This window comes from Brachyistius frenatus, unplaced genomic scaffold, assembly GCF_029030835.1.
Source record: "Brachyistius frenatus isolate BFR_SWC_R1_liver_20210118 unplaced genomic scaffold, ASM2903083v1 Contig_26, whole genome shotgun sequence".
NCBI classification, from domain to species: domain Eukaryota; kingdom Metazoa; phylum Chordata; class Actinopteri; family Embiotocidae; genus Brachyistius; species Brachyistius frenatus.
In genome coordinates, this window is record NW_027210625.1 from 2,770,422 (window position 1) to 2,782,517 (window position 12,096).

Here is a 12,096-nt window from a genome sequence, read left to right on the forward strand (position 1 = left end):
ACATTGTATAGACCCAACATTTAAGTAATTATAAGAAGCAGCCCTACAGCTGTTTTTAATTAAAAAAAATAATACACAATAGGGCATCTTATAAAACAAAGCTATCCTGTCCACACAATAATACAAATATAAGGTAGAGGGAATTATGTGTAAATCGGTTTCATAATTAATAGTCTGAGTATTGTTATGGCGAACCATAATGCAATAAATCTGGTGTAATTATTTAGAAGTGTTCAAACAGTTGGCTGGATCTACATTCACGGTGTTTTCTACCTATAAAAGAGTATTTCAGGAAAGTGAAATGCAATTTGAATCTGTGCACTGAATAAATTGTTATCTCCAAAGCAGGATGTTTTCACAAAAGTAAAAGCAGGAGACAACATTGCAGCTTCCCCTTGTGGGGAATATCCACTTTGGAACATATTTCACTTTGGATGGTTGAATCTGCCTGTTAGAATAAAACATGAATGCTGTAAAAAGCAAGTTTTTTTTAAACAGGAATGTAAAAATCGGACAACTTTCATATGTAAATGATGCTCACTAAAACTGTGTTGTGGTGGAGAGTTCTGAGAAACTTTCTCATAAAAAAAACACAGTACATGGAATTATTTCCTGGCACTATTAAAAAAGTGGTGACAATTGCTTGCCTGAGTTGATAGAGCAAAACCTCCATCCACTCTCAACATGTGTGGCGCTCTATATCATCATCATTGCAACATAAATAATGGCTCCTGTCAGCCTCGAGGTATGAATCTGCCCCCAAACACATTATTCACACCTGCTCCTGTTTGTGCCGTCTACCTTTCCCTCCTAAAATCTATCAAACAGTTTCCTATGCCCTTCTTAGTCTCCATCTTTCTTCTCCAACCCATTCTTTGCTCCCATGTTTTCTACCTCCTTAATTTTCTCCCCTGAAGCTGTCAGAAAATTAATGAGGCTATATTTCATAATTAAGACAAAAATAATGTCTTGTCTGCACAACTATCTCTTACGCTCTCTAATTTTAATGAAGCTCTCGCAGAGTGAAAAGCAACATCTGAAAAGAAAGATGATTTTTTGTTTTTTTAATCGCTTCTACGTGGACATATTTGAAGTGACGCCTTTGGTTTCGGTTGAACAGATTTGTCAGTAATACTCTCTCGGCTCTCCCAAGTGCTGGAGCCTCGTGTCTAAAGTAATGCTTCTTTCTGTGTGCCAGGTGAGGCATTACCTCTCTTTTATTCTCATTTCCTCTTATTGCTCCCCTACTGTGGGCTGCGAGCATCTTTTCTTCCTCATCTCTTAATTCCTTTTCCATTCACTTCCAAATCATTTCCATCTCTTATTCTTACTCCATCTCCTAAGCTCCACTCCATAATTACAATGAAAATAATTACTCTTTTTAGTGTCAGTCCCAAGGTGTGAGCATACCTGCCTCACCTCCTGCAACCATGAAACACACATCTCTCGGTACACTTGAGGAAAGGCAGTAGTTGAGGTATGTGGTGGTCCCTTTGGTGCTTGTATTGCCAAAGGCTGCCTGGCCTATAACTCCACTGCTGTAACTCTTCCTATTCATAAACACACATCTATCTTAATACACACACAAACATATTCAATGTGCACACTGACAAATGGGGCCATGTATGACAGAGAGCAGGAGAGCCATCCAAGCACACAACCATACACAAATCTATTAATCCTTTTTGTGATTGTTTTGTTTGTTTGTGTAAATGGTAAAGAATCACCATTAACGCCGACACCAGCAGTACAAAAAAAAAATCAATTACCTAAAAAATAAATCTGTTTGCATAATACAGAGAATATGCATATTCCACTGTCATTATCTTCAACTTTCATTTATATTATGAGATTTTAATGTTAGTGTATTTGATTAATGTGACTCTCAGACCTTGTGCCCGTTTGCCAAATGGTATGATTAATAATTATGAATATAATGATAAATATAAGCGTTTCCACAGAGACGTCGAAGGCTTACAGGAGCTGTAGCTGCTATATGGTAAGAAAATCATCTGTAATATCTTTTAGAAATGGAGATATCTATTAATTAAACTATCAGTTCAGCAAAAATGTATCAGTCATCAATCAAGTCATTAGAAGGATAGACGCGAGCTTTTGTTAAATAGTTTTTAACATTATGACCCTATATTCTTTGGCATTTGATGACTATATATTTCAACATATGTTCTACAGGATCACATATTTCTTGTATGATGTGCTTTTCTTGCAAAGGAAAGATTCATGAATTAAATCTATCCAAAAATACATTATGCAACAGAGAGGAAAAAAAGAGCTTTATTTATCCTGTGGAGTTTTTCCTCAAACCAATCTTTCACCAATCCCCCTTCCATTCAGCACCATCAAACAGCATCTAGCCTTCTGCCCTTCTGGTCTCTGCCCTCCATCATCTTCTCAGTGAATTTATGTTTCCTGTTACTTGTGATCTTTGATCTGTTATCTACTTTGGCCCTGAGGTGCATATCAAGAGGACACTCAAATCTTATTTCATCTGGGCTCACCCGCACTTAAATGGCTATTAAATCTTATTTTCTCCTTCCCTGTTGGCCTCTAACCGAGTTTACCAGCCTACTCCCAGGAACGAGATGGGTTTTCCAAAACCTCAACACCTAAAGCCATTTTCAAAACAGCTACAAACAGAACACTGACAACAATATACACTGTATATACATTTGTACACAATATTACATTATATTGTTGCTGAACTAAAGCCCAGTCATTCATGTGGAACCTTAAAATCCTAAAAATGTACCAACATTAAGTCGTGTGTAAGGGAGTAACTGGAGATGCACAGCTCCTGAGGATGCGCGGTGATGTCTTATCACTTTACTGGCACAGTGGATCTTGCCTCCTTGGCCACATTTAGAAATGCTACTCAAATCTTATTTCACCCATGTTGGTTGATTATAACTGGCTTTGGTCCTTCCAGGGAGCACTTGGAGAGTTACTGGAAAGACACAGCAGTGTTTTACAATCACCGTGACAGAGATCTAAGGTATTCTTTTGTTTTATTTTAAGATATAATGCAGTAATATTGCAAACAAGCTTGGTTGGTAATCAGTTTTAATGAAAAAGCTCTCAAGTGCAAAGAGCTGCAGCCAAATTCTGTCAGTTTGCTTCTCTTGGGGATAAAATTTTGGAAGATAAATGTTCCCCACTATCACAATATCGCACTTTTTCCAAGATTTGAATGAGTAAACGCAAACAAAAACAGTCAAAGGGAAGTAGACAGTTGATCAAACGGGCTCGTCTTTGTATCTGCCTGCCATCGAGGCCGCGGAGCAGAAAAGTTAGTTTCCTGTCTTGACATACAGCCACAGTGGACTGTTGTTGTTGTTGTTGTCGTTGTTGGGGCCACTGGTTGCTGTAATTACTGTGGGGAACCCCACAGCACAAAGACCAAAGAGAATAGGAGAGTGTAACCAGGAGATGACACACCGTTTCCTGCTGATGCTGAACTCAGTCACCCTCACAGAAATACACGGCTTAGAATATATCCAAACCATAACTTAGTGAAGCAACAAAAAGGCACATTTAGTATAATTTTCTAACAATAATGCATCCTGGAAACACAGAAAGTAGTCTCAAGTTGTTTGAAAAATCATGAAAATTACTCTAACGTAGTTTTACATCTGCTATCAGTCAAATTATTCACTGATTCACACACAAGGGTACACAAACGCTTAAAGCAAGAACACAGAAGTGGAAATATGCCATAAAAAAAAGTACTGCATCCTAAATGCTACTTAAGAGTGAACTATTTCCAGTATCTTTGGGTGCTTTCACACCTGCAGCTCAGTTTATTTGTCCCATACCGATGTTTATGCAGCACTTCAATGCTTCTGTTCTGTGGTGCCATAGAAAGATAAATACCTGCTTATAAAGTATTATTATGAGACTGCTATAAATAATGACTAACAGGTAGAGACAGTACAAAAAGTGACCATCTTGCACATCAATACCCCTGAAGGTATAACTGTGGGATCAATGTGCCACACACATTTTTTTTATCTTGATCAACTGCCAAAGCACATGGAGTCCAATGCAAGCACAGCAGACTGCAGTTTGGACTTATTTTTGAGGGGAAAATCTGCACCAACAGGCAAGCATACATATGCGTGTTACCATGGTTACAGATTGATTTATATCAATGCATTATACAGGTTGATAATAAGATTTAATCAGTGGTTGAAATCATGCTGAAATCAGACATCTCCTGTAAACACAATCCTGTGATTTGTCTGTTTTCTTTGACATCGTCAGTCTGTGTGAAAGGCTGCAGGGTTCAGGTTCATGAAAGCACACTTAAAATTGTATTTTGTAAATGTTGAACTATTTTTGGAGTGGATATGGATAAAAAAAACAAAAACCCTCCATCATTGTGTTCATTATAAAGCTGGTTCAGCTCCTGTGCACATTCTGTGCGCTCCGTTTCTGTGCTCTCCCCCGGTCTCGTGGCTTTGTGTCGAGTCCAATAACGACCACATTGTTTTGGTGCCACCAGCATCACTGGTGGATAAACGCTTGGCTTACTCGCCACAGTGGAACACAAGAGAGCTTCCGTTTGTAACTCAGAGCCGGCTCGTAACTTTGTGTGCATCTGTGTGTGGTCAGTGAAGACAGAGAGCGAGTCGGGTCATTTTTCAGAACTAGTTTGCTTGTTTAAAAACCCCTGCACGCCTGCTGGTGTGTGTTCACGTGTGTTACTGTAGCCTGTCGATCTGTGCCTTGTTGAACGCAGTTGTGTGTTTGTCAGAGTTAAGAGTGAGAGAGAGAAAGTTGGCCGAGGCAGTGGAAAATGTGCGAGCCAGAGACGATGACGTTGGCCGAGTGGAGAAGAACAAACTACTTCCTGAAAACCTATTCAACACTTTGACTAAACATTCTCTCCAGCAGACCTTCTCCAGCTCTCTCTCTCTTCTCTCTTTGGCTTCTTTCACTGGCTCCAGCTTAGACTTCTTTTTTTTTAACTCATTGTGGCTTCAGGTTTGATTTTAAAAAGGTTTACAGCAGCAAACAGCAAAAAAACCACAATGACTAAAAGAGGCATTCTAGGACTGCAACTTCAAGATGTGACAGAGTGTTTTATAAGAACTATAAAACCATAAAAAATTTAAAATATAACGACAAACTCCAGACGATGTGAATACAATGCAGCTGCACTTTGTCGTTTACCGTCTCTTTTTTGTGTTGCTACAATATTTTTACAGCAATAACACAATTACTCGAACACACGAATGCATAATAACATGCATACTCATTATTAACATGCTGCTAGAGTCTCTGATCCTTCTCAAACCAGATGCTCCCCCCACTCACAGCTCCGTAATTCTGTTCAGCGCTGCAGCAGCGCAAACACAAGGGCGCGCACACACACAACACATGCACACACATACACTGGGTCAGGTAATTAACAGTCTGTAGATCCAAACTAGGTTTAATCTAATCAAACCACCCAGCTTCAATTTCCCTCGTGGGTTAGCACAAACCTTTACACACACAAACACGCACATTTTTCCTTTTTTTATCTCCTCCCTCGCTCCCTTCATCTTAATTAACCACAGATTTGCTCTCTCCCCCCCCCTCCTCAGATTTGTGATTTAATTCACACCTGTTTTCAAAAAGAATTCAAACTGTTATCATCTCCATTTACGCTCTGCGACAGTTCACAATTAACACGTTTTCATTTGTGATGACATTATCATATTCCTGTGGGGTTTAGGCTATACTCCCTTAAGCCTTTATAATTGAACTCTATTGTATATTTTTTTGTCTTTGCTATGTGCAAAACATAGTCGTTTTGTGCAAAACATAGCAAAGATTCAAACTAGGAAACTACAATGAAAATAATAAATACAAAATAAAAGAAACAGCATCTGTACTCATGCAGTGTAGAGCTGCAGGCTGGTATCAGTCAAGTCCTATTCGTTTTTCTACATAGCACATTTCTACACAAAATACATTGAACAATTGTTTTTAATTTATTTTAATTTGTTTGTGATGTGAAGCACTCACATCTCAAACAAATTAAAATAAATTAAAAACAATATTAACCCAAAACCACACTGAGGATAGACATGAACAGTTATTAATGCTGTACAATAAAGTTTAAATGAGGTATAATCTGGAATAATCATTCTCTTGTGGCTTATTTACAGATATAAAACAACTATTAGGCATCTAAATTTCCAGGTCTGCTGACATCCTCCTGACAGAGTTGCATGTAAATCACTGCTCAATACTCAAACAGATAAAAAGGGTGTAAAGTGCGTGTCACATACCTCAAACAGGGCCAGTACAAGTATGCTCTTGGGTTCCACATTTGTAGGTCACCTGCAGAAGATAAAGTTGCTTAACAAACTTCTCAACAAGCATAAATGCAAACTTGTGTTTGTCTTTAACAGACACGATGAGACAAAAAGCTGCACGACTTCAGAGACAGTGAATCCCCTCCTAATGTTCTCCTTTAATCTTTGTGTTGTGGCACAAAAGTCAAGTCAATTAGAGCTCACGGTGCTGTAAACTCAGTCATGAAGCCCCACAATGAGACTTGAAACTCACTGTAAAATGAGAAAAGTGATGATACCAGCAGACACTCCGAGGATACACCGAGCAGTGCAAGTTAGCTCATCTCATCCTGTAACTTCCTGAAATGTCTGAGTAGATCTGTGCCATCTTAGCGTGCTCCAATTAAGCGACTAAACTCGACAGTTACGCTACGGCAGCTGACAATTCTGTCATTAGAGGGATTTTTCATCTTATTGCGGTGGCTGTTATTATTTCTGCAGCGGTGACATGATTTATTCATCTGGAAAGTTCCAGCGTGTGAGTTTGTGTGCAGCACGGAGAGTAAACAGCTGCAGTTTCCTAAGAAATCATTTCTGCCTGAGGGCTGCCTCCTGCCACTTACTCAGAGAGAGAATAAGAGCACAATAGGATGGCGAGAGAGAGACATTTCTGTGTCTTGGTTTAGCCCTCGAGAGATTGAGCTGAACAACAACACAGAAACCCATCCACTCCATGACACACATACAACGTCCTACCAAGAGGAACACACGGACAAGTGGCTCCTTCTTTGCTCTTGGAAAAATGTTCTGGCTCATTGGGCCCTTTTAGAAAGGGCGGGCAGCAGCTATTACAAGGGTCTGCCTCAAGCTAGAACGACAATGAAAGCCATAAACTCATAAATGTCTATTTATTGTCCTATTTCTTTCGAGCCATGTCCGTTTGCGCCTCATCTGAACTGGAAATTGTGCCCCTGAACACTCCCTGGAGCCTATCTTCAGCAGGTTCATTTTCCAGGAGCTGACAAAACATTGATTTCCTGGGTCGGTCACTCATTCAGATACCTCAGCCTCGCCAGGAGACATTTCACATGTTGCACACATGGGACATAAAGCTGGCCGTCAATAACAGCGTGGTACCGAGGCCAATAAGTGGATCTGAGATTTCTTCAGGACGAGGATGCTATAAGGGCATTCATGTGGGTTAATATATGACTGCTGTCATCTGTTTCACTGGTGCTTGAAGTGGGAGAGGCAGCTAGTTGCCATCTCAGCTAACTCTACTGAGTCTATTATCAATATTTCCAACAAGACTGGACATTGAGGACATTGCAACAGTTCCAGCCTGCAGAGGACTTCCTGTGAGGCATGCAGGGAAGACACGGAGGTACCAACACAACAAAGTGCGTACAGTCATCAATCTATTATCTGTACAATGTGAGTAATGTTCTGCAAAGTGATTGGGCATAAAGTCTGCATATGTATTATGAATGCTGAGTCAGTATTCACTATTGAGATCCTGTTTCTCTTCATTATTTGATCTGTTCCTCTGTGCATGCGTGTGTGTGTGTGTGTGTGTGTGTGTGTGTGTGTGTGTGTGTGTGTGTGTGTGTGTGTGTGTGTGTGTGTGTGTGTGTGTCCCCGTCAGTCTGCCTCGCTGTGCCACATGACTTTATAAGGAGAGGAGACAGTTATCTCGACTAAAAACAGAGTCGCAGCACAAAAATGGCTCCACAATAAACCCGGACTGTCTGAAGAGATACTCACACACAGCAACAGTGAACATTAAGCTCAACTTCATTTTAACTTAAACCGCAAATCAGACTTGATTTCATAAAGGATAAATGATCAACCGTGAAGCACAAGGAAGATCCTGCAATCCTCATGTTTGGATGTATTTTTTTAGAAGATAAATCAAAGTATATTTTGATATATCTACAGTAATTATTTGTACCAACAAGCAGCAAAGCCATTTTATCTCAGGTTTACATGTCTTTACAGGACATAAATGGATACGAGGTGACTGCATTTTAGAACTTCCAGAAAGAAAGCAGTGATGCAGCACAGGCCTGTTTCAGGATAAAAGTCACATTTTGTTTGATGAGAGTGTTTAAACTAAGCTGTTCATCCAGTGATAGGTCTGGAAAAAAAAATCTAAACGTGTTCAAAAACTGTTGTATATCATGTCAACGTGACAAAATCTGCTGACCCATCACGTGGTAGGAAATCATGATAGTAATCTCATTCAAGGATATGAAATCTCAGAGCTCAGCCGGGGACAGGTTCCCTCTTTACATGATTATGTTTATAACATTACGAAAGATATTACAGACAGGATGAAAGGATTGACACGCAACACAGGAGGAGGACTCTAAACCTTCATGCAGACTGGTGGTGCGATAGAGCGGCAGTTTGACAAGGCAAAATGAAACTCCAGATTTCATTCAAGGGTAGACAGGACGGCAATAACGGATACAATATAGATCCAGACGGCAAGCAATCACCAATTGCTGGTGCCTGAATCACAATACGGAGGAGAAACTAAAATCTTTAAACAGAAAGCCAAACTCATTTTAACCTGATTTAACGGCAGTTAAAGCTTCCCTTTTGCAGCTGCATTACGTTTTCACCAACTTTCAGAGCTACTCCTAAACAGCTAAACAAAGGCCTCTCGGTGTGGTTGACATTATCAGAAAGGATAAAACATTTTGAGCGTGACTTTTTAAGTTTAGTTTATATTTTCTTGCTCTTCTTATCTCTTTTTTTTAGTCTGAAAGCTGCCCTTTCTTGTAGAGAAGAAACTAAAAGACACTATGTGACCACCTGCATATCCATCAGGCGGTCAGCAGCACACTGACGTCAACCCACTTGAAACAAACCTGGTTACATTGTCAATATCACTGATGAATCATGCCAGTTAGTATTTTATAATGTTTGCAGACTTGCAAGAGGCCAAATATCCAAAACGATTGCAGCACAGGCAGAAACATCCCGAGGCTTTTAGTGTGCAGAGTTGGCAGCTCGACAGCATCTTTTCATTTGACCCTTTCAGGCTCATTCTTTAAAAGTCAGGTTTGTGATGCACTATTTCTGTTCAAATTAAGTCTACAAGGTCAAAGTGTTCACTGATGATACTTTGTTTCTTCCGGGCATAAAACAATATAATTTGACAATTATGTACTTTTGTGTCTTTGTTAGTGTACTAATTTAGTTCTACAAAACCTCTGGTTTTACTCTTCTCTCTGGAATCCAAGCTTTTCTGATTTTCAAACACTATCATTTATTGTCCAGTGGTGTTTTGTATGGCTGCAACAAATGATCATTTTACATTATCAATTAATCCTCTGCTTTTTGGGGGATTAGTTAATTAACTGTTTGATCTTAAAAGGCCTGAACCCTGACTTTAAACTTTAGTATAAGAGTATTAAATATAAATTGTAAGTGTACCAAGGGAAGTGTGTCATCTGGAACTCAATCGACAGACTGAATCTGAATATTCAGGCACAACACGAGGAAGATGTTTGAAGGCCCTTCTCTTGTTCTGAATCTCTTTCCCTCCGTAAGGTGCCTCCTCACCAGCCGATTTGATATCCGTCACCACAAACTAACCCACTCTGAGCAAAGTGTGTCCTCAGAGACGGAGAGAGGTGAGCCGAGTTAACGTTGCCTTGTCAGCATGCAAGCGCATGCTCCGCCGACCGCCGGGTTCACACATACGCACAGCTACTCTCTGGAGATCAGAGTGCCAGAGCTGTCACTGGGGTCAGTTGGGAGACGTGCAATTTCTTGACAGATTTGAAGTGTTCACTGACACAGAAACACACACAACACGCCACCGAGCCTCACAGTCTGTTCCCGTCCCTTTGTGTGACCAACAGGGTGTATGAGTGTTTGGTAAAGAATGTGCGTGTCCCTTTTAAGTAAAGATGAGTCTCCAATACTGGAAAATGTTGTAAGGCTTTAGATAAACCAAATATTTAGATTCCATTGCACTGTAAGTGTTATATGTCTTCCTGTTAACGAAATTGCAATCGGACAATCGTGTATTTTTACACATTTTTAACCTGACATGACAGGACTGAGCCACTGAAGTGAGTTCAGGACTAAAGAGAGTCAAAGTTTGACATTGTGTGACTTTCAAACCCAACAACAACAATAAAACACAGTATGTTCTCAACACATAAATATACATAAATGCATCTTAACAGCTGTGACTGTGAATTTCATCAGAATACCTTTTAGCAGTCACTTTCACCTGCATGTTGTATGACCTCTCCTTCTGTCATGTCTTCGGGAACATCAGTGCTGTTTCACTCCGTAGCTGTTTCTGTAGATTGAGGAGGATTATGTTATAATATTGCAGTTCAAAAGTGATGTAAAAATATCACTATACCGTGCTACAAATAAAATATTACATTAGATAGTTTCCATTTCATCTGTGTAATGTGCAGTACCTGTATTTCACACACACACCTTTCTGATTATGGACATTAAACTTGGTCATACACGGGTAAGAACCACAAGTAAATGAAACAATATTACTCTCGCTGCATATACGAGCACACCTGTTTGAAAACAGCTAATTTACAAGAGAAGTGAGAAGCACTGCTCCCACCTGTGAAACCAGCTCCCTGAATACTTGAGGTCTGCCAGGTCTACCGTGCGTGCACCGACACCCTTTTACATTCACATTTGACAGACCTCTTACGAACATTTTCAAAGTAAAACCTCATGACTTTGCAAAATATGATGCTTAGTACTGTGTGCGAGGTATTTGGATTTAAGTGAGGCACGTAAATGCACCCTAAGCACTCGACAAGTACAAATGTCCACCACGAAACAGGTCAACTAAGACATGTGTACTCAATTATTTACACAACAGTGTTAAAGGCTTTCCAAACTTGCCTTTTCTTTCGACAAAACTTGGTCACGCCTTGTTTTGTAGTTGTGGAGTAATCCGGCGTGGACAGCAAACCTGCGCAGGTGCAAATGATGAGTTCCGTGCGGGTGGGGACACATGGCATTACGTTTTGCAGATACCTGGATTAAACCATTCGCTTCTTTGTATTATATGATTAAGAAGAATACAGTACATCAAATCATTTTACGATGCAGTCAGAAAAACCTAAAAGCAAAACTGAAAGAGCTCCTTGTGTGTTTGTAATTCAGACTACATCACTTAGATTTGGATTGTAACCTTAGTTTTGGGCAAAAAAAAAAAAAAAAAAAACATTAAAATCACCCGTTAGTCTTGTGTTTCCATCCATCAGAGAGCTTCACAAATGTTAATTTAATGCCCTTCTTTTTCCCTGACTGAAATTGTTCATTTGCTGCTGCTCTCCTCTTTTTAAAGTATTAAAAGTCTCATTTTCTCTGTGTGTTTACTCATTGTGCATGTCAAGACTCAGCAACAAGCAGTGAGTGGGAGGACTGAGACCACATAGTGTAAAGCCTACAGTAGCTGCATAACACTCCCTGCTTTAAACATAATGGATATTGGATGAGACATGCTGGTGAACTAAAACAACCACCTGGTCTTAAATGATGAGGAGACAGGGCTACTACAGTAAAGGTCATGTTAGGTTAGAAATCCATCCATCCATCCATCCATCTATCTGTTGTCATTTCAGGCCTGGTTTGCTCAGCCTCAAAGAGTGCATATGTTTTTTCGAAGATGGTTTATACCAAAGAAGCCATTTTTATTCCTCTGTTCATTCAGTGCAGCAGTAAGCACACACTGTATCTTAACTGCATGAATGACATCAACAGGCTGTACTCGGCTGAGAGCAGCAGA